Consider the following 23,886-nt stretch of genomic DNA (forward strand, 5'->3'; position numbering starts at 1 on the left):
TATTTAGGATTTTTGTGGCGGCAGTTCTGACCATGGTTTCTGTGGAGTAGTATTTGAGAAATTTTATTCTGGTCCTGTGCCCATTTTTAAAATGGATTGTTTGTTTATTTGGTGTTGAATTTTATAGGTTCTTTATAAATTTTGGGTATTAACCTCATCAGATTTAGTGGCAAATGTGTTCTCCCATTCTGCAGGCTGGCTTTTTATTTTTTTAATGGTTTCCTTTGCTGTGCAAAAACTTTTACTCTGATGTAGTCCTGTTAGGTAAGATAGGTACTGAGCTAAGTCAGGGAGGAGGAGGGAGACATGTGTCATTCATTGACATAACAGTCCTTAGCCTGGTCCAGTAAGATTGCCAGGTGTTTTGAGAATTACAAGCAGAACTGTGCGATAGCACAGGAAGAGGGGAGCCTTTGACCAAATTCTGTCTGTATCACTGCCTTGGAAAAGAAAGCCTCTGTAATGATTTTCCTGGCTGGGAAAGAAAACCTCTGTACCAATTTCACTAGCTGAAGAAAGAAAGGCTTTATAACCGTATTAATCCCAAGGTCTGGAAGCGGGAGAATGAGGAGGAACCTAGAAGCTGGTTAACGTATAAAACCCCTGAATCCCAAAAGTTAAGGCACTCAGAGTAGCTGGGTGCCCATTTGCAGCTTTTTTGCTTACGCATATAAACAAACTTGCAGCTTCATTTTCCAATATATGTGAGGCACTCAGATTAGATGAGTGAACACTTGTAGCCTTGGTAGTAAGTTTGTTCAAATGTATAGAACAAACTTATCTCTTCTATATTTTGTAGCTAAACTTGCTACCTCATTTCTACTGTACAGATTGTCTCTTTTTTGAATTCATCTCTTGTGAGCAAGGCAAAAACCAGGCATGGGGATCCCCTAGACTTGGGTCTCTTCAGTAATAATCTTATTTGTTCATTTTTTTCTTTTATTTTCTTGCCTGAGGAGATAAATCAGAAATAATATTGTTGCAAACAATGTCTGAAATTTTACTGCCTATGTTTTCTTCTAGAATTTTTATAGTTTGGGGCCTAACATCTGTCTTTAATCCATTTTGAATTTGTTCTTGTGTATGGTATAAGAAGTTCGTCTAGTTTCATTTTTCTGCATGTATCTTTCCAATTTTTCCAACACTATTTATTAAATAAACTATCTTTAGCCCATTGTATGTGCTTGCTTCCTCTGTCAAATATCAATTGACTGTAAAGGTGTGGGTTTATTTCTGGGCTCTCTATTCTGTTCCATTGATCAAAGTGTCTGTTTTTATGCCAATATCAAACTGGTTTGATTACTATGGCCTTGTTAGTATAGTTTCATATTAGTAGCGTGATTCCTCCAACTTTGTTCTTCTTTCTCAGGATTGCTGTTGAATTGTGAGGCCTTTTGTTGTTCCATATAAGTTTTTGAAATATTTGTTCTAGCTCTGTGAAATATGTCACTGGAATCTTGATAGAAATTGCATTGAATCTATAGATTGCTTTGGGTAGCATGGACATTTTAGCGATGTTAATTCTTCTTATTCATGAACATGGCATGCATTTCTGCTTATTGATATCTTCTTCATTTCTTTCTTCAGTGTCTCACAACTTTCTGAGTATAGGTCTTTTATACCCTTGATTAGATTTATTCCAAAAAAGGACATACTAATGGCCAATAGACATGTGAAAAGATGCTCAACTTACTAATCATCAGTGAAATGCAAATTAAAACCACAATGAGATATCACCTCACACCTGTGTGAATGGCCATCATCAATAATAAGTGAACAAATGGGTTGGCAAGAATGTGGAGAAAGGAGTACCCTTGTGCACTGTTGGTGGAAATGCAGCTCGTCATAGCCACTGTGGAAAGCAGTGTGAAGGTACCTCAAAAAATTAAAAATTGATCTGCCTTTTTACCCATTGATCTCGCCTCTGAGAATATATCTGAAGGAATCCAAAACACAAATTCTAAAGAACTTAAGTCCCCTTTTGTTCATTGCAGCATTATTTACAATTGTCAAAATATGTAAGCAGTCCAAGTGACCGCCAGTAGATGAGTGCGTAAAACAACCATGGGACACTTACACAATGGAGTACTACTTGGGTGTAGAAAAGAAGAAAAATTTACCCTTTGGGACAGTCTGAGTGGACCTCAAAAGGATTATGCTGAGTGAAATAAGCCAGTCAGAGAAAAACAAATGCCATATTATTTTATTCATATGGAGAATCTAATGAACAAACTGATGTAACAAGAAAACAGAGACAAACTTATAGATAGAGGGCAGGATGACAGCCCTGGGGGTGTTAGTGTGTCAAGGATTCAAGCACAATGGAAAAAGGACTCATGGACATGGTCAACTGTGTGGTGATAACAGGGGCTATGCCGGTATAAGGATAAGTGGTAATGGGAAAAAATACAATTAAAGAATCAAAACATATTTTAATATCTTTCCAAGAAAATGTTTTCTTTGTTAAAAAGATTTTGGATATACTACACATCTTTCCCTTCTAAAGAAAGCCTTCTAGTAAGAAATTAGAAATGCAAAGGCGTTGGAGACAGTGTGTTCTCATGTTAGCATATTGATAGATATGTATAATCACAAAAACACATTTATTTCATTTATCTAGTAAATATTTATTGACATGCTATGAGAAATTATCTTTGGAACACTGGATTTGATTATCAGCTAAGCATACTGAACTTCATTTTTTTCCTCTTGGAAACTAGATGAGTACTATGTTATGAGATAAAATGCTTTCCCATATTATCTTTTAGTATTGCAAAATCATCTTTTTATAATCCTTCTGAATCAAGCCTAGTTATGATAAGTGACGATTAATATTAAGACTGTGTATTTAAGAATATACTTTATTAGCCCTGGCTGGCGTAGCTCAGTGGATTGAGCACAGGCCTGCGAACCAGAGGATCGCGGTTCAATTCCCAGTCAGGGCACATGCCTGGGTTGCAGGCCAGTTCCCTGCAGGCCAACTCCCAGCAGGGGATGCACAAAAGGCAACCATACATTGATGTTTCTCTCCTTCCCCTCTAAAGATAAATAAATAAATAAAATCTTTAAATTAAAAAAAACAACTCTGTAAGAATATACTTTATTAGATTGTTGTTCACTATAAACAATCTATTTCCTTTTGAAAAATATAGCACCAAGGAAAAATTCTTCCTTTGTGTGGGTAGATAAACTTTCCCAAGTGGCTTCCCTTCTTGTTGAGTATTCTCCCAATGCCTTGTGAAGATTCTCAGTTTATTGTAAAACAAGGAGTTACATGCTGGATTGGCTAAAAAGTTCATTTATTTTCCCCCTACCCCTATAAGCCTCTAGTAATGTTTAATTGTTTTTAATTTCATTTGAAACAATTTTGTTAGGTTTTTTTGTGACAGCTGTCATTGATATGCTGATCATACATAAAAAAAACACTCATCAAAATTAGCGATTTTTTCCCTTTTTTTATTGTGCAATTAGTTTTCCCATTTCCCGCTCATCACTCTCTCCTGCCCTACCCACCTCCCATCTCCCACATTCAATCCCCCCCCCCCCATTCTCTTTGTTCATGGGTCCTTTATATATGTTTCTTGACAACCCTTCCCCTTCGTTCCCCCATTACACCCTTCCCCCTGCCCCTCTGGTCACTGTCAGTATGCTCTTTATTTCCACTTCTCTGGTTCTATTTTGCTCCCTTATTTGTTTGGTTGATTAGGGTATACTTATAGGTGAGGTTATATGGTATTTGTCTTTCACTGCCTGGCTTATTTCACTTAGCATAGTGCTCTCCAGTTCCATCCATGCAAAGGGTAGGAGTTGTATAGCCATTTTAATAATGAAGAGTGAATAAAATATGCAACATTTTAGTCATATTATACTTTATTATTTCAAGAAAGGTAAAAATGCAACAGAAACACACACACACAAAGATTTGTGCAGTGTATAGAGAAGGTGCTATGACTGATTGAATGTATCAAAGGTGGTTTACAAAGCTTCTTGCTAGAGATTTCTCACTGGATGAGTTCTCACTTCATGGTGGGGTAGATCACTTGAGGTTGACAGAGATCAAATTGAGATATTAATTGAGAGCAATCAATGTCATACCAATTAGGAGATAGCTGACATACTAAAAATATCCAAATCAATATAGTGATTGGTGAAAATGAAAAATTGTATCTTACATTTTATGGAAGAAACCTATGAACTTTTTGGCCAACCCAATCAATATTTGGCCTTTCATTGAGTTAATGGACAGATGTACTTTGCATTGAATTTTCATTTAGTTTGGGTACTGAAACTGGCTATAATTTCAGTCTCAGAATTCTAAGAATTCTATGTTCATGTGAAATGGTTTCCTCACCTTTGCAGCCCTAAACCACTACTACGCGTTAGCCCTCAGCCCAAGGTGGCGTATAAGCGCTGTTAACTGATGGTTGATACTCACTGATAGTGATACAGCAGAGCTGTGAAGCAGCCCTGGGCCAGGCAGCCTGGGGCCAGGCACCTTTCTAGCTAAACACCTTCGCTCTGCTCTTCCCTGGTCTCCTCCCATGCCCATCTGCTTTCCTCTGCTGTGTTCTGTTCTGTGCCTTTCTGCTCTGCTCCATCTTTTGTGTTTTAGTTCAGTCTGGTAAAGACCGTCTGCAGTTTTTAGTCTTCGGTGGAAAGGGAAAGTGCTCTTCCAGAGCAAGATGGGAGCTGTCTTAGATAGGCAGAGGTTTCCTTCCATGGTCCCTCCTCACAGAAATGAGTTCTCCAAATCCTCACAGTCTGATTGGTGCAAAAGGCACTTTCCTGTTTAATTAGAATAGAGTTGCTCTGATTAGTTGGTGAAGAGGCGAATGGGCAATGTAGCTGTGCAGCTTCAGTTGGATGGGGACAGCTTCAGTCCTATTATTGTCTGAAACAGGATTCCAAGAACTCCTTTACAAGGGCTGGCTCAGATGGCAGAAACAGTGCAGGAAGGCAGTCTAGTGCGAGGGCAGCCAGCTCAGTGCAGGTTCCTCCCTGAAGTGCAGTTCACACGAGAGGCCCCTGTGTAGAAATGGCTGCCAGGCTAGTCTCTCTCTCTTTCTCTCTCTTTTTTTTTTAAATAAATTTCAGCCCAGTTAACCACCAGAAGCCTGTTTCCATAGGTACTTTTTTTAATCAGGGTCCACAGCCCCAGCTGTTAAACTTGTTCTTGGGCCTCCACATACTTACAAAACTCTTCTATGTACAAAACTAAATTTGATTTTCTCCTGTTATTTTGTTTCATGTCAGTCCTTAGACCAGGCAGAACAACTTAGAAGCATAGAGGAAAATTTCTTCACATGCACCCCCATCTGTTTATTTATTTATTGATTGATTGATTGTTCAAGTACAGTTTTCTATTTTTTATTCCCATCCCAGCCCACCCCCCTGTGCTCCCCACCTCCCTCCCATTTCCACCCCCCTTAGTTATTGTCCATGCATCCTATATACTAGTTCATGTAAATCCTTCCCCATCTGTCTTATTAGAGAATTTAATACTTAGGAAGGAAAGCATTCTAATGGGCTCTCTCTCTGCCACCTATTGTCTTGCACATACAGTTGCTTGTTTCAGTAGGTAACTTGTGGTAATCTCATTTTAAAAAGGCAATTGTAGGCTTCCAGCCAAGATGGAGGCATAGGTGGAAACACTGTGCCCCCTCCCACAACTAAATTTAAAGACAGCAAAGTTTTAGAAACAAAAACACAGCCAAAACAGTGAAAATTGAACTGTACAGAAGTCCGACAACAACAAACCACTCAGCCAGACCGGTAAGAGGGGCGGAGTCAGCGGAGGAATCAGCGGCAGAGTGGGGTCGGGCTGGAAAGACCTTTCGGTCCAACCGACCCAAGGATGGAGGCGGAGGCAGTTGGTGGATCCCAGGCATGGGGTGGTGACAAGTGGACCCAGTGAGGGAGCAGGGCGACTGGCTGACCTCGGTGACACATTCAAGCTCAGATAAACCAAGTGAAAGAGTGAACAGTGAGATAGACGGCTCAGGCTAGGACCCCAGCGACGGGAATTAGAGCCTGAAAGCACCAACTGGAAAGACTTTCAGGGTCAAGGGGCCAGGAAAGGCTCCCAGGCCCACAGACAGTTCGTTGGAGAGACCCACAGGGTCCTGGAGAGTACATGGGCCCACACACCCAAGAACCAGCACCAGAGGGGTCCAATTTACTTGTGGGAAGCTGCAGATGGGACAGAAATCTGAGAGAGAGCGGAGCAGAGCAAAGTGCCATTTTTTTCCCTCTCTGACCCCACATACAGCATCACAACCCAGCGACTGGGTCTCCTGGCCCTGGTGAACACCTAAGGCTCCGCCCCTCATACATAACAGGTGCAAACAGACCAAAATATGACTCAAGAACAGCTCAAAGCGCCAGAGCCAACACTTCTAAATGACCAAGAGATAGCCAACCTTTCACATGCACAGTTCAAAACACTGGTGATCAGGATGCTCACAGAATTGGTTGATTTTAGCCACAAATTAGAGGAACATATGAAGGCTAAACTGATTGAAATGAAGGGAAATGCACAGGAAACCAATAGTGATGGAAAGGAAACTGGGATTCAAATCAAGAGAGTGGACCAGAAGGAAGAAAGAAACAACCAAACAGAAAAGAAGGAAGAAACAAGAATTCAAAAAAATGAGGAGAGGTTTAGGAACCTCCAGGACATCTATAAACATTCCAACATCCGAATTATAGGGGTACCAGGAGGGGAAAGAAACAGCCATGAGTGGAAAACTTATTTGAACAAATAATAAAGGAGACTTCCCCAGTCTGGCAAAGGAAATAGACTTCCAGGAAATCCAGGCAGCTCAGAGAGTCCCAAAGAAGTTGGACCCAAGAAGGAACACACCAAGGCACATCATAAGTATATTAGCCAAGATTAAAATGAAGGAGAGAATGCTAGAAGCGGCAAGAGATAAGGGGACAGTCACCTACAAAGGAGTTCCCATCAGACTGTCAGCGGATTTCTCAAAAGAGACCTTACAGGCAAGAAGGGGCTGGAAAGAAGTATTCCAAGTCATGAAATCCAAAGACCTACAGCCAAGATTGCTTTATCCAGCAAAACTTTCATTTAGAATGGAAGGACAGATAAAGTGCTTCTCAGATAAGGTCAAGTTCAAGGAGTTCATCATCACCAAGCCCTTATTATATGAAATGCTAAAGGGACTTATATAAGAAAAAGAAGATAAAAAATACAAACAATGAAAGGACAGTAAACTCACAGTTATTAACAACCCCACCTAAAACAAAAGCAAACTAAGAGAACAGCTAGATCAGGAGCAGAAACATAGAAATGGAGATCATATGGAGGGTTAGCAACAGGGGAGTCGGAGGAGGAGAAGGGGGGAGAAGGTACAGAGAATAAGTAGCATAGATGGTAGGTAGAAAATAGACGGGGGAGGGCAGGAATACTATGGGAAATACAGAATCTAAAGAACTTGTGACACGTGGACATGAACAAAAGGGGGGGAATGGTGGGGGAGGGGTGTGCAGGGTGGAGGGGAGTGAAAGGGGGGAATGGGACAACTGTAATGGTATAATCAATAAAATATATTTTGAAAAGGCAATTGTAAGTGATAAAGCTTTTATCACTCAATGTTATTTATTTTATCATATATTATTCCCACTTACAAATCATTTTCATTAGTTTTTTTGGTTTAGTTGGGTAGATCTTTGAATATTTTTTTCAAAAAATATATGTTAGGAGTGTTTATCTTCCATGAGTACTTGCATGCATGAGAATTTTATTCATTTACTTTCAAATAAGAATAATAGCTTAGATGGGTTGATTTTTGAATTGAAAGGTTTTCCCTTTGAAACTCAAATTCAGAATTTGTATTTATTTTTCGAATTAAAGAAGAAAAAACAAATGTATTTAATGTGCTCCCTTTTTATTAACTATGCTTAGTACTAACTAGGCGATGACTCATTTGAAAAACTTAAAACCTCAGCTAATCAGAGTTTTATTGTATTGTTTCTTATTTATTGCTTAATCTTCACCTCATTTTAAAAATCTCTTTTTAGTATTTCTATAAACTGCATCTTCTGGATACTGTTTCTTGTATCAGTTACATATTGGATTATAACAAACCACCTCAAAACTCATTCTTGTCAATTACATTGTATTGAGATACCGTTAAAATCTTTTAGTTTTGTCAGTGTACATATCCAATCTAGCTAAACACAGCTGGATTGATTGTTAAGAGACATAAAGTGACCTTTTTAGGCATGCGTTGAGCCATTATAAATACTGCTTCGCTATGCCATAGGGTTTAATTTTCTGTCCTTTTCATCTATCTTTATTATCAGCCCTGACATGGCTAGCAATTTTTCCTCATTTTGTTACACATAAGCTAAGTTAGCTCTCAGGAGCCACCCTGAGCTTGTCCTCATATTCTACGGTGACCTCCTGGTTCTTGCTGCATCGCTGAGCAGGTGCAAGGATGCTGACATCGTGTTGCCACAGGCTTGTGCCTTGCAAAAGCTATGATTACAAGCTTTGTGCTGCTACCTGTGAAACTATCTTTAGATTAGGACAAAGTATAATAAAAAAAAAACCTTATTTATATGGTGAGCCTCAGTGAGAACAGTTGCTTCTCTTGCAGAGTTGCTTAAATAAAGTAACTATTATGATACTTTGTACAACATATGGGAGGTGCTCCATAGGTACTTCCCTCTCTTCCTCCCTGTATTTTTCCTGAGCCACTTTTTTGCTAGCCATGCAGACCATGACATCTTGGGGGAGGGTGTGTCCACTAAGTGAAAAAGGAAAGGGCTCTCATATTACAAAAAAGAGGAGTGTTTTACACAATATGTAGGAGAGTTGAAAGTCCAGACTAAATGCCCAAATCTGTTTCTTTTAAATATGTACCTTTATTGTGTGTGGGTATTTATATACCTTGTACACCGGCATATTTACAGTGTGTACAACAGGGCTGACAATACAAATGACTGTTGTACCACCACAACAAATAGTTGTACTACAAATAGTTGACCACCACAAATATTTGTACTACAAATAGTTGACCACCACCCGTTGTGGTCTGGGGGCAGTGACTTCTGTCAGCCATTGACTTCGATTTCAATTATTATAGCTTTGAACCCTTGTCTTCCTTGACAGAGTTGGCAGAGTCTTAGGAGTTTACTTTAGGTATTTTCAAGTTTCTCCCCAAATCATTTTATCGTGTACTTTAATTTTGATGATAATCATAAAAATTATATACACATGTTCTGGATCACCTGATTGAAGCAGAAAAGGTTGTTAGAACAAATATGTGACAAAATTGTGCATAATCTACTCTGAAAAATGAGCTTTTCATCTAGAATGCTAAATCAGTGGGGGGAAATTCTGGCTTAAATGAGACATTATAATACGAAATCTTTTTTTTTAGGTAGGATAGGCAATGAACGAAGGCAGGGAGGAGGAGGGGGACATGCCTTACCAGTCAGCACAGCAGTCCCGATCCTGGTGCAATAAGATCACCAGGCATTCGAACATCACAGGCAGAGATGGTGCAGGAGGAGGGGGTCCTTGAGACTCTGCACTGGGAAAGGGAGCCTCTGTTACAATTTCACTAAGACAAAGAGCCTTTACTAACTGAGAAAGCAAGGCTTTGTAGCTGTGCATTATTTCCGAGGTTTAGGAGAGGAGAAGGAGGGGGGAAGCTAGAAACTAGGGTCTGTAACCCCTGAACCCCAATAGTTGGCCCTTGGGTTAGCTGAATGCCCTCTTGAAACTTGGCTCAAGTGTATAAAACAAACTTACTAATAAACTTACTAACAATTTTATTTCCTCTGTATGTGGGGCGTTTAGACTAGCAAGTGCCTGCTTGCAGCTATGTGTCTTGCGTGTTTCGTAAATAAATTTGCTATCTCATTTCTATTAACAGTGTTTGTCTCTCACTTGAATTTATCTCTGGCAAGCCGGACAAGAACCAAGGAATAAGCTTGGAGGAGGGAGTGCCCTCTGACTCAGGTCTCTCCCCAGTAATAATTTAATCAGTTATTTACTTATTCTTTCATTCAACACTATTGAGTGTTCTGGAATAATGAAGGCCAGCATTTCTCTTCTTTTATTTTCTAGTAGGCAGATACTAAATAACTTTTACATATTTAATTATATCTGTTCTAGCATATTCACAGACATTCAAATTTGTCAAAATTTACTGATATTAATATTTAATGAGACAGATGACATGAAAACTGTTCACTATAAAATTTGAAGTAGGCCCCGATTAATACAATTATCAGACTTTCCTTCTGGGGTATTAATACTCTGTCTTAAAATGATTAAACAACTCATTTTTGTTCAGTTGAGTATAAGCTTTGCTTATGTTCTGCTGCATTGTACTAAAGCCATGAAGCTGTTATCTCCTTCCTGGACAAGTGTGTGTGCTGCTTCACAACTGTATGTGTAACAAATGGTGTGATGAGCAACTGCAAATGAACTGATGATAGTGATGTTATATTTCTCCAAACAATTGTGAGCACTAAGGAAAGGAATCAATTTGGAAGATCACATTTTTGTTGGAAAATTGATGACTCTATGGTAAGGAATAAATTATTAAGAAGAGATATGAATGATTAATCTCATCATAATGGGAGCATAGATAGAAAATATTCATTTTTATGACAAAAATAATGAATATTTTTAACTCTCCATGGGAAATGAGCCATTAAAATAAAAAACTAAAATATTTTAGGTAGAGAATTATGTTTTCCAATTGTAAAATGTATGTAAATGGGCAAAATGGGTTGCTTCATTAAAGAAAAAAGTTTATATCATTTTACTGCCATTCTTTGGCTACATTCATGTGACTCCAAAAAATATAGTCAAATCTAGTACATTGTTTTGCCTGAATGATATTTTTTACAGTTTTAATTTTTTACATTTTTGTATTACTTTTTCCCTTTTTGTTAAATTTATTGCAGTGACACTGGTTAACAAAATTATACAGGTTTCAGGTGCACATCTCTACAACATATCGCCTGTACACTGTATTGTGTGTTCACCATTCCAAGCTAAGTGTCTTTCTATCACCATTTACCCTCCCATACCATCCTCCACCTCCCCCCACCTCAAACCCCCCAGCAGTCACCACACTGCTGTCTGGGTATATGAGGTTTTTCTCTTTTTCACTCAACCTCCTTCTCTGCTGCTCCCCAACTCCACACCCGTAGCTGTTAGCTTGCTCTCTGAGTCTTTCTTTAGTTTACATATAAGTTCATTTTGTTCTTTAGATTCCACATGTGAGAAAAAATGTAGGGGACTTGCCTTTCTCTGAATACACACTTCTGTAAGGAATAGCATAATGCTCTCCAGGTCCATCCATGCTATCACAAAAGGTAAGATTTCCTTCTTCTTTTTAAAGTTCTTTTTTAAAAAATATTTTACATTTATTTTTAGAGAAAGGGTAAGGGTGAGATACAGAGAAGGAGAGAAACATTGATATGCAAGAGCAACATCAATTGTCTGCTTCTTGCCTGCCCCCAACCAGGGACCTAGCCCACAAGCAAGGCATGTGCTATGAACATAAATCGAACCAGCAATCTTTTGGTTCTCAGGGCAGCACTTGACCCACTGAGCCACTCCAGCCAGAGATGATTTCCTTCTTTTTAATGGCTGAATCGTATTCCACTGTGTAAATGTACTACAGCTTTTTATCCACTCATCTACTAATGTGCACTTGGGCTATTTCCAAATCTTGGCTACTGACTATAACGCCACAATGAACAATTAGCGTTTTGGGTTTCTCAGGATAAATTTCCATAGGTGGAATTTCTGGGTCATAACACAGGTTCATTTTTAGTTTTTTGAGGTAACTCCATATTGTTTTCCACAGTGAATGCACCAATCTGAATTTCCACCAAGAGTGCATGGGGTTCCCTTTTCTCCACATCTTTAGCAACATTTGTTGATTTATTGATGATGGCCATCCTGACAGGTGTGAGATGGTATCTCATTGTGGTTTTGATTTTCATTTCTCTGATGATTAGTGACATTGAGCACGTTTTTATATGTCTGTTTGCCATCTGTATATCTTCTTTAGAGAAGTGTCTATTTAGATCCTTTGCCTGTTTCTTTGATTTTTTTTTTTAGTTTCAGAAGTTCTTTGTAAACTTTTGATATTAAACCCTTATCAGATGTATATTCTCCTATTAAGTAGGTTGTCTTTTGATTTTGTTGACAGTTTCCTTTGCTGTGCAAAACCTTTTTATTTTGACTTGGTCTGTTTTGTTTATTTTTCTTTTGTTTTCCTTGTTTAAGGAGGCATATTAGAAAAAAATATTGCTATGAGAAATGTTTGAAATTTCACTGCCTCTGTTTTCTTCTAGGATTTTTATAGTTTACAGTCTAACATATGAAGTTATTTAATTTAATTTTTTTCTTTTAAGATTTTATTTATGTATCTTTAGAGGGGAAGGGAAGGAAAGAGGGAGAGAAATATCAATGTATGGTTGCCTCTCATGTGTCCCCTGCCAGGAACTGGCCTGCAACCCAGGCATGTGCCCTGACTGGGAATCGAACCTTGATTGTGTTGTTTGCAGGTCCACTGAGCTACACCAGCCAGGGCTTATTTTATTTTTTATTACTGTTCAATTACAGTTGTCCCCATTTTTCCCCCCTTACTCTCCCCCACCCTACCTATCCCCACCTCCCACATTCAATCCTCTCCATTCTCTTTGTCCATGAGTCCTTTATACATGTTCCTTGACAACTCTTCCCTTTCTTTCCCCCATTAACCTCCTCCCTCTTCCCCTCTGATACTGTCACTTTGTTCTTTATTTCAGTGTCTCTGGTTCTATGTTGCTTGCTTATTTGTTTTGTTGATTAGGTTCCACTTATAGGTAAGATCATATGGTATTTGTCTTTCACCACCTGGCTTATTTCACTTAACATAATGCTAACACTTGAAGTCTTTAATCCGTTTGACTTTATTCTTGTATATAGTATAACTAGGTGGTCTAGTTTCATTTGTTTGCATGTATCTGTCCAATTCTTCCATCATCATTTGCTGAATAAACTGTATGTACCCCACTGTATGTCCTTGCTACCTTTGTCAAATATTAATTGACAATAAAAGAACGGTTTTATTTCTGGGCTCTCTATTCTCTATCACTAATCTATGTGTCTTATATAATGCCAGAACCTAGCTGTTTTTATTACTATGGCCTTGTAGTGTAATTTTGATAATCAGGTAGCATGATCCTTTCAGTTTTGTTCTTCTTTCTCAAGATCGTTCTTGCTATTTGGGATCTTTTGTGGTTCTGTATAAATTTTTGAATTTTTTTCTAGTTTTGTAAAATAAGATGTTAGTATGTTGGCAAGATTTGTATTGAATCTATGCATTGCTTTGGGTAGTATGGGCATTTTAATGATGTTAATTCTTTCTGTTCATGAACGCAATATATGCCTCTGCTTATTTGCATTTTCTTCTATTTTTCTTCAGTGTCTTATAATTTTTCAAGTACATGTGTTTTACATTATCAGTTAAAGTTATTCCTAAGTATTTTATTTTTTTTGAAGCAATTGTGTCAGTTTGATATTTTAAATAATTAAATCAGTAGGGTTTTTTTAATGGATCCAATCAAATGCTCTTACAGATTCAGATATAAACCAACCAAGTTTAAAATTATATTTCCAGGTTTTAGTGAATGTCTCTCTTAGAGTGAAAGTTAGCAGTTTGAAAGTAAAAAATTAACCCAAGGAATTAGTCTAATTCTACCTCCTGCTTGTGACTGGAGGTCAGCAGAGAAACTTTCTCTTTTCTTCTGAAATGATTCTTTCACATGTGTTTAAATAGAAATCAAGAATATCTTTAACATCAGTGGAGGTCAATTACCTAATCACTAGTAAGGCAGTTTCATCATATCAAGAAAGGTGTAAGAAGGCACAGTTTAGAGAACCCTGTGTGTGTCTGCATGCATGAGAGAGAGAGGGAATGAATGTGCTGGATGCTGGCTGGTATGATGCTGTTCATCTTTGGTAATAAATGAGTCAGCAATCTCGTTGTTGACCTGCTTTCCATGTGATGTCTCTCTCTACCTTTGCTGCTCCCAAACCACCGCCCCCCTCCAATCTTCTATAATCATGGTTGAGGAAAAAGAACTGCTTCTTATCATTCTAAAATATGAACTGAAGCATAAAAATTCTATCTAAAAGTCCATTTTTTCTCTCATGGCTGAAGCAGTTTTCAAAGCAGAAGACACATTTTTGTAGAGTTTATGTTAAACAAAAGGAAGTACAACTTGGAAATGTGTTTGGAATGAACTATTATTTCTTAAGGGGGAAAGGTTTTCAAAATGAGTTTTATATTCTTAAGAGAAAATTACATTCTTTTATATCCTTAACAAGAAATGTTATTTACTCTGGCGTATTTATAAGATAAATAATAAACACAAAAAGCTTCATTTTTATTATTGTTGTATTAACATTGCAGCTATTGTTGTAAAGGTTTTCAGCATGTTTCATAAAAACAGTTTGGAAAATTTGGCTCTTTACATATGGCTTAGCATGTCATGCTTTTCTAAAAGATAGAATAGGTAACTCGCCAAATGGACATTTTCACAAATTACTAATTTGGTTTCGATTAAGTAGAAGTAATACATTTTGTATAGAATATCTGTTACACAAATTCTAGAAATGGCAACAAATTCAATTGCTATGTATGTCTCTCTGTCATTTCACAAAATAAGCCTTCCATGGTGGATTATCTTCTGTAGAAACATATCAACATAATTATTTCCCTTTCCTCGTGTGCCATGATGTTTTAACTTGGCAGTCAGTTTTTAAGTAATTTTCATTTTTATTGTAAGATATTTATTACATAACAAAGTAGTAATATATGCTATAATAAAGTGATTACTACTTTAAACCATCCATATGGGAAAATCAAACCTCAACAATATTAAAGCTACTCCCATTATCCTATGATCTCATTACTACCCTCCTTCCCAAGGTAACTTCCTCTTTCTTGAGACACTCTGTCACTTCAGGGGCTCCATTTTTGCTGATTTCCTCTTATTTTAGTGCTCTTCTAAATCTCCACAGGCTTCTTCTCTTCCAGACACGAAGCACTGAAAGGCTCCCGGTTTTAGTCCTCGGTCCTCCTCTCTCCCCTACAGTCACTTTGTAGGTGATTTAACTCAGGCTCAGCTTCTTAAAAATCACAATCACCTTGTAGATTTCCCTATTTTAATTGCCAGCCAGCAAATACCCTTTGAACCTGAGACTTCTATATCTAATTCCCTATTAACTTTTCTATTTAGATTATTAATAACCATCTCAGATTTAATGTATCTGAAATCCAAACTTATTTTCTAGCCACCCCTGCCCAGCTTTCACCTCTCACATTTTCCCCAACTTTTCCAGATGCTTCATCCAAATACATTTGAGTTTCTTCGATACTACTCCACATAACTCACATTCAGTGAATCAGGACACTGATTTGCCTCAAAATTAAATCCAGAATCAGTCTTCATTACCTCCAGAGCTCTGTTCTAGTTCTTAGGTCCAGGAATTTTCTCTTGAAAACAACTGAGTTGTTTTCCAGTAAACTTCCCATCTTTCCCCTTTTCTTCTTACGATCTCTTCTCCGTATTTCACCCAGAGTGATCTTTGTAAAACAGCTGATCATATAATTTCTTTCCTTAAAATTATCCAGCGGCTTTCCATCTAACTGAGGGTAAAAAACAAAGTCCTGAAAATGGCCTATAGGCCCTACTGGTCCCCAGCTTCTTCTCTAACCTCATTTTTATCGCTTTCTATCTCACTGCCAACCCACTGCACCCCAGCCACACAGACATTCTTGCTCCTCTCAGAATGGCTCAAGCACACCTCTCTTTCATGACATTTGTTTCTGTTGTCCGCTTTGCTAATAATGGCACTCCCCCAGAAAGTTATTGCATCCTTCTTCCTTTCCATTAGATTTCTTCTCAAATTGTGCCTAATCGGGGATATCTTGTGACCCCTGTGTGAAGTAGCTAGCCCACATTCTACAAGCCCTCTAAATCTGTCTGACCTGTTTTGCGTCTGTTTTTCCATAGATAGCTCACCACTTGACAGTAATTTGTTTGTGTCCTGTCCCCACTAAAAAGAATGATGCTGAGAAAACAGGTTTCGAGAACTGTTTTGTTGACAGCTTACTCTTCATCAACTTATCCATATCAAGTATATGAATAAATAAATCCTGAATTTTGTTTTCATCATTTGTCTTTATAAATTACCATTATTGACTTAAGTGAGGTTGAGCTATATGAAATTTCCAGTATTCACATACAAAAATGGCAATTTCAAATGACTGAATATATCTCCCTTAACTTCATATGATATTTAAATTTGCATGTTTAAAATTCATGCAAATCATGTAATATAATGAGTTGCTTTCTTATCAGCATTATGTACCTGGCATGGTCACCTCCTATATATACCCCAGCTGGCAGCTGAACTGCAATCCAGGTATGTGCCCTGACCAGGGATCAAATGCACAACCTTTCTGTGCATGGGGTAGGATGATGCTCCAGCCAACTGGGCCACTGGGCCAGGGCTGTGGTTGGTCATTCTTTCAAGCTACATAGTATTGTTACCGAACAAGGGTCCGAGGGGGGGCAATACTTGGCCCACCGAGGGATGCCAAAAACTACTTCAGAAAACAGGGGCCCCTCCCAAGGACGGTATACTAATATCTATTGGGCTCTTCTGTCCGCCACCAATTGGAAAGACATCTCTCAATGCCAGAGATCTGTGAAAAGGAAACAAAATGTTTATTTAATGCTATTCAGGCCTAATGCCTTCCTTAAAATATTAAAGTCTTTAAGGGTATACACCTACACACACACACACACACACACACACACACACACACAGCGCTCCCTTCTCCCACTGTCCCAACTCCGGGTACCGTAAATCAGGAAAAGAGCACACATCCGTTTTTTTCAGGTTGCTGGCACTGTGGGCTGTGTCACCTGCCTGTCCAGGCAAGATCTCCAATTAATCCAAAGTCATGTGGCACCTTTCACTGGCAAGAGTTCTCTGTACCAAGTTCCAGTCAAAGTCTCTCCTGGTTTCCAGGCCACTCAGCCAAAGGGAGCACCCCAAAGCTGTGTGGGCCTCTTCTACCAAAACTGCACTCCACCAAAAGCGCCCGTCTTTCTTCTTCACCTGGCCGCAGGGATCTCCATTCTGGCAAAGCTGCGTGGTTTTCCCTTTCACCTGGTCAAGAGGGGGTTCCACACTCTGCTAAAGCCACATACCTCTCTCGCAGGCACTCTCTCAGAGAAGCAGCCCCCAATTCCATCCTGGGTAGCTGCCACTCACTTCTCCCTGGTCCAAAACTTGGCCACAGCTCTTTAACATATCTATGAAACCAGTTAAAGGTTATAGATATGTTAAATGGCCATTCCAGAGGTTAGCTGCAAAACCGTTGCTATGCAAAACAGCTCTCAATGGCCCTGCTCCATTCGTTCCTTCCCCCAACTGACACCTGGCGGGGGGGTGAGGACATCTTAATATTTCTTCCAATATTTCTGTACACTTTGAGTTCTGGACACCATTCCAAATCTTTTCTGGGCCCCCCTTGGCTGCACCCTGTATCAGTATTGATTTTTATGAATACATCATGATTTATTTCTTTAGTCTCAAGACCATGGACATTGAGTGGCTTTCAGTTTTTTGCTCTTTCAAACAATTTTGGCATGAAGTTCTTATACATGATTTTCATGGCCATATGTACAAGATTTTATTCTGCTTTATCAGTGTAGAATTGGTGGGTCATGGGGAACACACATTCAACCTTAACGAGGTAATTGCAATTTTTAATGAGATTCAGAGTTGTATTGACTTTCATTTTAACTGACACTTATACTGTCAACTTTATTAATCTGTTACTGATCAGAGGTCCGAGAGGGAGCAATATTTGGCCCACCTAGGGATGCCAAAAACTGCTACAGAACAACAGGGCCCCTCCCAAGGATGGTGTACTAATACCTACTGGATTCGTCTGTCCATCGCCAATTGGAAAGACATATCTCAGTGCCAGGGATTTGTGAAAAGGAAACTAAATGTTTATTTAATGCTATTCAGGCCTAAAGTAGTGGCCCAATGTCCCCATAAAATTATCAAAGTACTTTAAGATACCCACAGACACCCACAGCGCTTCCTTCTCTCACTGTCCCAACTCCGGGTACCATAAATCAGGAAAAGAGCACACGTCCATTTTTCCAGGCTGCTGGTATCGTCAGCTGTGTTGACCATCCAGGAAGGATCTCTAATTAATCCAAAGTCATGCTGCACCTTCCAGTGGCAAGAGTTCTTTGTACCAAGTTCCAGGCAAAGTGTTTCCTGCTTCCCAGTCCACGCAGCCAAAGGGAGCATCCAAAGCCACATGCGCTTCTTCTATCGAAGCTGCAGGGGTCTGCACTCTGCCAAAAGCATGTGGTCTTTCTTCTTCATCTGGCTGCAGGGATGTCCATTGGGGCAAAGATGAGTAGCTCTCTCTTTCACCTCGACAAGAGGGGGTACTCACTCTGCTAAAACTGTGTGCTTCTCCCTTTCTGGCTGCAGGGGTCTGCACTCTTCCAAAACAGTGTGGCTCTCCTCCCTAATGTCTGCCACGTCTGGGGTCTGGGTTTAAATCCCTGTGCCAATCCTCCTTTGCAGCCCCATTTCTGACTCCTCCCACAATCAGTTACACCTGCCAATACAGTATTCTGTATTATTACAAGTTTACTGGGCTGCCATCATTAGTCTGGGCAAGTGAAGCCCCATGGGGTGGAGCCAATCAACTCCAAGCTCTCACACAGGTGCTGTAACTCAGGGGATCTGCCCCCTAGTTACGTCTTGGGTGGAAGTCACTTCCATCCCCCTGGCTCAGAGGATGGCCACAGCCATTTAACATATCTATGAAACCAGTTAAAGGTTATAGATATGTTAAATGACCATTCCAGAGATTAGCTGCAAAACTGTTGCTATGCAAAACAGCTCTCAATGGCCCTGCTCCATTTGTTCCTTTCCCCTGGGGTGCTGGGGGTGGGGGTGGAGTGGGGATGAGGACATCTTAATATTTCCTGGACACCCTGAGCTCTGGACCCCATCCCAAATCTTTTTCTGGGTCCCCCCTCTTGACTGTGCCCTGTTACAAATCTACATTTTTATTGATGCTCAGCATTGGCATACTTTCAATTTTTGCTATTCTAGGAATGTAAAATGCTATTTGTGATTTTAATGTTGATTTTCCTAATTGTTAATAAAATTGAGCATCTTTTTGTAACAGGGTGCAGCCAAGAGGGGGGCCCCAGAAAAGGATTTGGGATGGGGTCCAGAGCTCAGGGTGTCCAGGAAATATTAAGATGTTCTCACCCACCTTCCCAGGTGTCAGTTGGGGGAAGAAACACGTAGAGCAGGGCCATTGAGAGTTGTTTTGCATAGCAACATTTCGCAGGTAACTTCTGGAATGGTCATTTAACACATCTATAACTTTTAACTGGTTTCATAGATATGTTAAATAGCTGTGGCCAAGCTCTGAGCCAGGGAGAAGGAAGTGGCTTCTACCCAGGATGTAACTGGGGGGCAGGCCCCCTGAGTTACAGCACCTGTGTGAGAGCTTGGAGGTGATTGGCTCCACGCCATGGGGCCACACCTGCCCAGACTAATGATGGCAGCCCAGGAAACTTGTAATAATGAGGGAGTCCTGGCAGGTGTAACTGATTGTGGGAGGAGTTGGAAATGGGGCTGCAAAGCAGGATTGGCGTGGGGATTTAAATCCAGATGTGGCAGCCATTAGAGGGAGAGCTACTGGGTTTTGGAAGAGTGCAGACCCCTGCAGCCAGGTGAAAGGGAAAGCCATGAGCTTTGCCAGAATGGGGGCTTCTGCAGCCAGGTGAAGAAGAAAGCCACACACTTTTGGTCAGAATGCTGACCCCTGCAGCTTTGGTAGAAGAGGCCCACGTGGCTTTGGGGCGCTCCCTTTGGCCGTGTGGCCTGGAAAGCAGGAGACACTTTGCCTGGAACTTGGTACAAAGAACTCTTGCCACTGGAAGGTGCCGCATGACTTTGGATTATTAGAGATCCTTCCTGGACGGTCAACACAGCTGACAATACCAGCGGCCTGGAAAAATGGTCGTATGCTCTTTTCCTGATTTATGGTACCCAGAGTTAGGACAGGGGGAGAAGGGAGTGCTGTGTGTGTGTGTGTGTGTGTGTGTGTGTGTGTGTAGGTGTATACACTAAAGAACTTTGATATTTTAATGGAGGCATTAGGCCTGAATAGCATTAAATAAACATTTTGTTTTCTTTTCACAAATCTCTGGCATTGAGAGATGTCTTTCCAATTGGCAGCAGACAGACAAGCCCAGTAGGTATTAGTATACCCTCCTTGGGAGGGGCCCCTGTTGTTCCGTAACAGTTTTTGGCATCCCTCGGTGGGCCAAGTATTGCCACCCCCCTACTTGGACCTCTGTTCAGTAACATTTTCAAGTGTTTTATTAATCCTTGATGGATCTTAATCTGTGAAATGCTTGTTCATGCTTTGTAATAACTTTGGGGGTGTGGTTGGATAATTTCTATTGTTTTTTTCTTATTTATTTGAAATAATTTTTCGTATTCACATAGAAATATACTTACAAATTTTTGTGTGACTTCTTTTTATACTTTTAGTGATATAATTTTACGATAAATTTTACATTTTAATAATATCTGACACATATTTATTTATGATTTATGCTTTTGTGTATTACTTCAGATATCTTTCCACATCCGAAGTCATCTGGGGCCGTATTATGAAAGGCAATGCTACAGTTTATGAGAGAGATAATCAGGTAGTTTTCCTAATTATAGCTACATTCTTATTTGTTGTATCTTTGTTGTGCACAAACAAGCACAACCACTAATAACTTATATAAAGCCATTTCCCAAGCAAATATTTTTCATCCATCTATATAATAAATGAAAATCAAAATCACTTTACCCTCATAAGCAGTGACAAAGTATATAGTTATTTCTTGCCTCAGGGCCTCATCAACTCTTGCTTTTTATCATAATATAATCTGGGGATAACTTGGTAGGGATAGTGTTATGCTAATTAGAACTTTTTTTGGTTACCTCTTACTGCATAAAAATCACTCATAACTTAGTAGCTAAAGACAATCATTTTTATTCTGTTCACAGTTTTGGAAATTAGGAATTTGGGAAGTGGTTGAATGCATCATTCTGAATTGAGCTTTTTTAGATGGTTGCATACATAGTTTGTTGGGGATTCAATTATTTGAAAACTGGCCAAGGCTGAACATCTAAGATGGTTCATTTACATGGCAGACTGTTGGTTTTAACTTGGTCTTCTTACAGCATGACAAGTGCATTTTGAGAGGGGGTATCCCAAGAGGAAGTGACAAGGAATGAACTTCCCAAGGGTCCAAGGGTCCAAGTTCTAAATCTCATCCTTGAAAGTCATGTAGTATCACTTCTGATACATGTCAGTTATTAAGGCCACCAGATTCAAGGGGAAGGGAATTTGATTCTACAGCTTAATGGGAGGAGTGTCAGAATGTGTTTGACTTTATCTCACCACAGACCTGGTGAGTGTAAAGAACTAAGAACCCTATTTGCCTTAATAAGAGAAGTGAATTCAAATCTCAGAGGCCTGTCACATGGGTAAAATTTCTAGTACTTATTAATTTGGGACAGGTTGAGATATCCCTTCTAAAGTGAGGAGAAAAATTATTGCACTTTGCCTGTAAAAGTAGAAACACAATATTTGGTAGGCCTCATAATATTTGGGAGGCAATGGATAGTGACAAACTACGGTGACCAATTTCTAGACAAACCTCACAGTTCCTAGCCTAGGGGAGCAAGGGGCACTACATGGAGACCACCTGCAAGACTCACTCCCCTGCTACATGGGCCAAGCTATTCTCCATGAACCATAGAAAAAAGTCAACAGCTGACCATGGTACTCCGAGCCTGGAGTGTCTGAACTAGTTATGTGGTTTAGTGAAGTATATAATCAGAGGTACAAAATAGTATTGCATTGTGAAATGAAAACGATGTGTACAAAACTAGCACAAGTAGATATTAAGGGACACAAAGCATTTGTAAACAATATAACCTGTTGGCTCAAAATTCAATCATACCTTCTACCACCTCTTCCTCAGCTCACAACCAAAGACTGGTGAGGACTACTCTAACTAGTTAATAGAAGGGAGAAGTATTAGTCTAGTATATTGATGGATCTGTATGGTAATATGGTATAAATTAGAAGCATATGACTGCTACAGTTTGCTTCTCTCATGGCTGACTTCTCTCCGTATTTGGTTGGCCAATTAATGTGTAAGAAGAAATAGTGCGAGTATAAATCTATAGGAATTTATTGGCACTGGGTAACAGGTAGGCTGGCTAGTCAGAAAATTGGAAAGAACACAATCAGAAAATCAGTACAATCTTGTACTGATTTCCTTAAAACTGTAAACTTTAAAACTAGTAGTACTTTTACTAAATACTCCTCAATGTGATATCTGGGACTTTGGGGGACATACGAATATGTTTATCTGCTACTGGACACCTTGTTCTGTTTTACTGCTCTGTGGGGGCAACTTTGCCCAGAAAGTCCCCCTGTCCACCACAGATGAAAGGGAAACTACCAGGAGATGATCTGCTTGGGGACGAAAGGTGGCCATCCCTCAAAGGGGAAGGGCCAAAAGCCCCTTCCTCAAAGGGCTTTTATTGGATCCATTTGCACAAGAATACAGGTAAGGATCAAACAATAGATAGCATTCAAAGAACTATGAGGGCTTATTCTCAATCAGGGTCAGATAGCTAACAAACCTTTGAGGAACAAACTTCTTGCTTGGACCCTTATCATTTAAATGAGAGCATTCTAAACAAAGCAGGTTGCACAGGATTTTTACATATTCTTTCTTAGGCCTGATCATCCAGGGAACCCACCCTTTCCAACACAGGTCTGCACTGCCTTCCCCATCATAGGTTTTCAGGCTTAAGTGGATTACAGCCAGGAAACCCTTCTCCCAGAGGGAAATGGGGACTCGGACTATGTCAGAATAACTGGGGGCAGAGGGTCCATCGATCCCTCTTTGTCGCATCTCTTTCCCTCCCTAACCAAGTCTTTTCAAGATGCCCTCCAAAGTGATTGTGTCTGGCTTAGGTAGTCCCTCTCTGAGGGGTCGTGTCCATCACTGACTGACTGACCAAGCGTTGGGGGCAGGGTAAGAAGCAGAAGCAGCGCTTGCTGCCAGAGACAAGCTTTGTCTCCTAAGTGGCGCACATTCTGGAGTTCTCTCAGTCAGTCTTAGCCATGGGGGGCAGCCACAATTCCTGAAACCAGGCAGAGCAGTTCCCAACACTACTCCATTTGATTTATTCTTATTTCAGTACCACATCATAATAATATAAAGGTGGCTCAATATCTGATGGAATATGATTTTCAATTCCCCCCTCACTATAAAATCCTCCTCTTCATGAGTCTTATGACTTTTCTTTTTCTTTCATTCTTTCACATATATTTTAGAGTGAGCTTGTAACAGGGTGCAGCCAGGAGGGGGGCCCCAAAAAAGAATTTGGAATGGGGTCCAGAGCTCAGGGTGTCCAGGAAATATTAAGATGTCCTCATCCCCTCCCCCCCCCCCCAGGTATCAGTTGGGGGAAGGGACAAATGGAGCAGGGCCATTGAGAGCTGTTTTGCATAGCAACAGTTTTGCAGCTAACCTCTAGAATGGTCATTTAATGTATCTATAACCTTTAACTGGTTTCATAGATATGTTAAATGGCTGTAGCCATGCTCTGAGCCAGGGGGATGGAAGTGACTTCCACCCAGGATGTAATTGGGGGCTGGTCCCCTGAGTTACAACACCTGCATGAGAGCTTGG

This window comes from Sturnira hondurensis, unplaced genomic scaffold (genome assembly GCF_014824575.4).
Source record: "Sturnira hondurensis isolate 20B ecotype Veracruz unplaced genomic scaffold, ASM1482457v3 Scaffold0005329, whole genome shotgun sequence".
Taxonomy (NCBI): Eukaryota; Metazoa; Chordata; class Mammalia; order Chiroptera; family Phyllostomidae; genus Sturnira; species Sturnira hondurensis.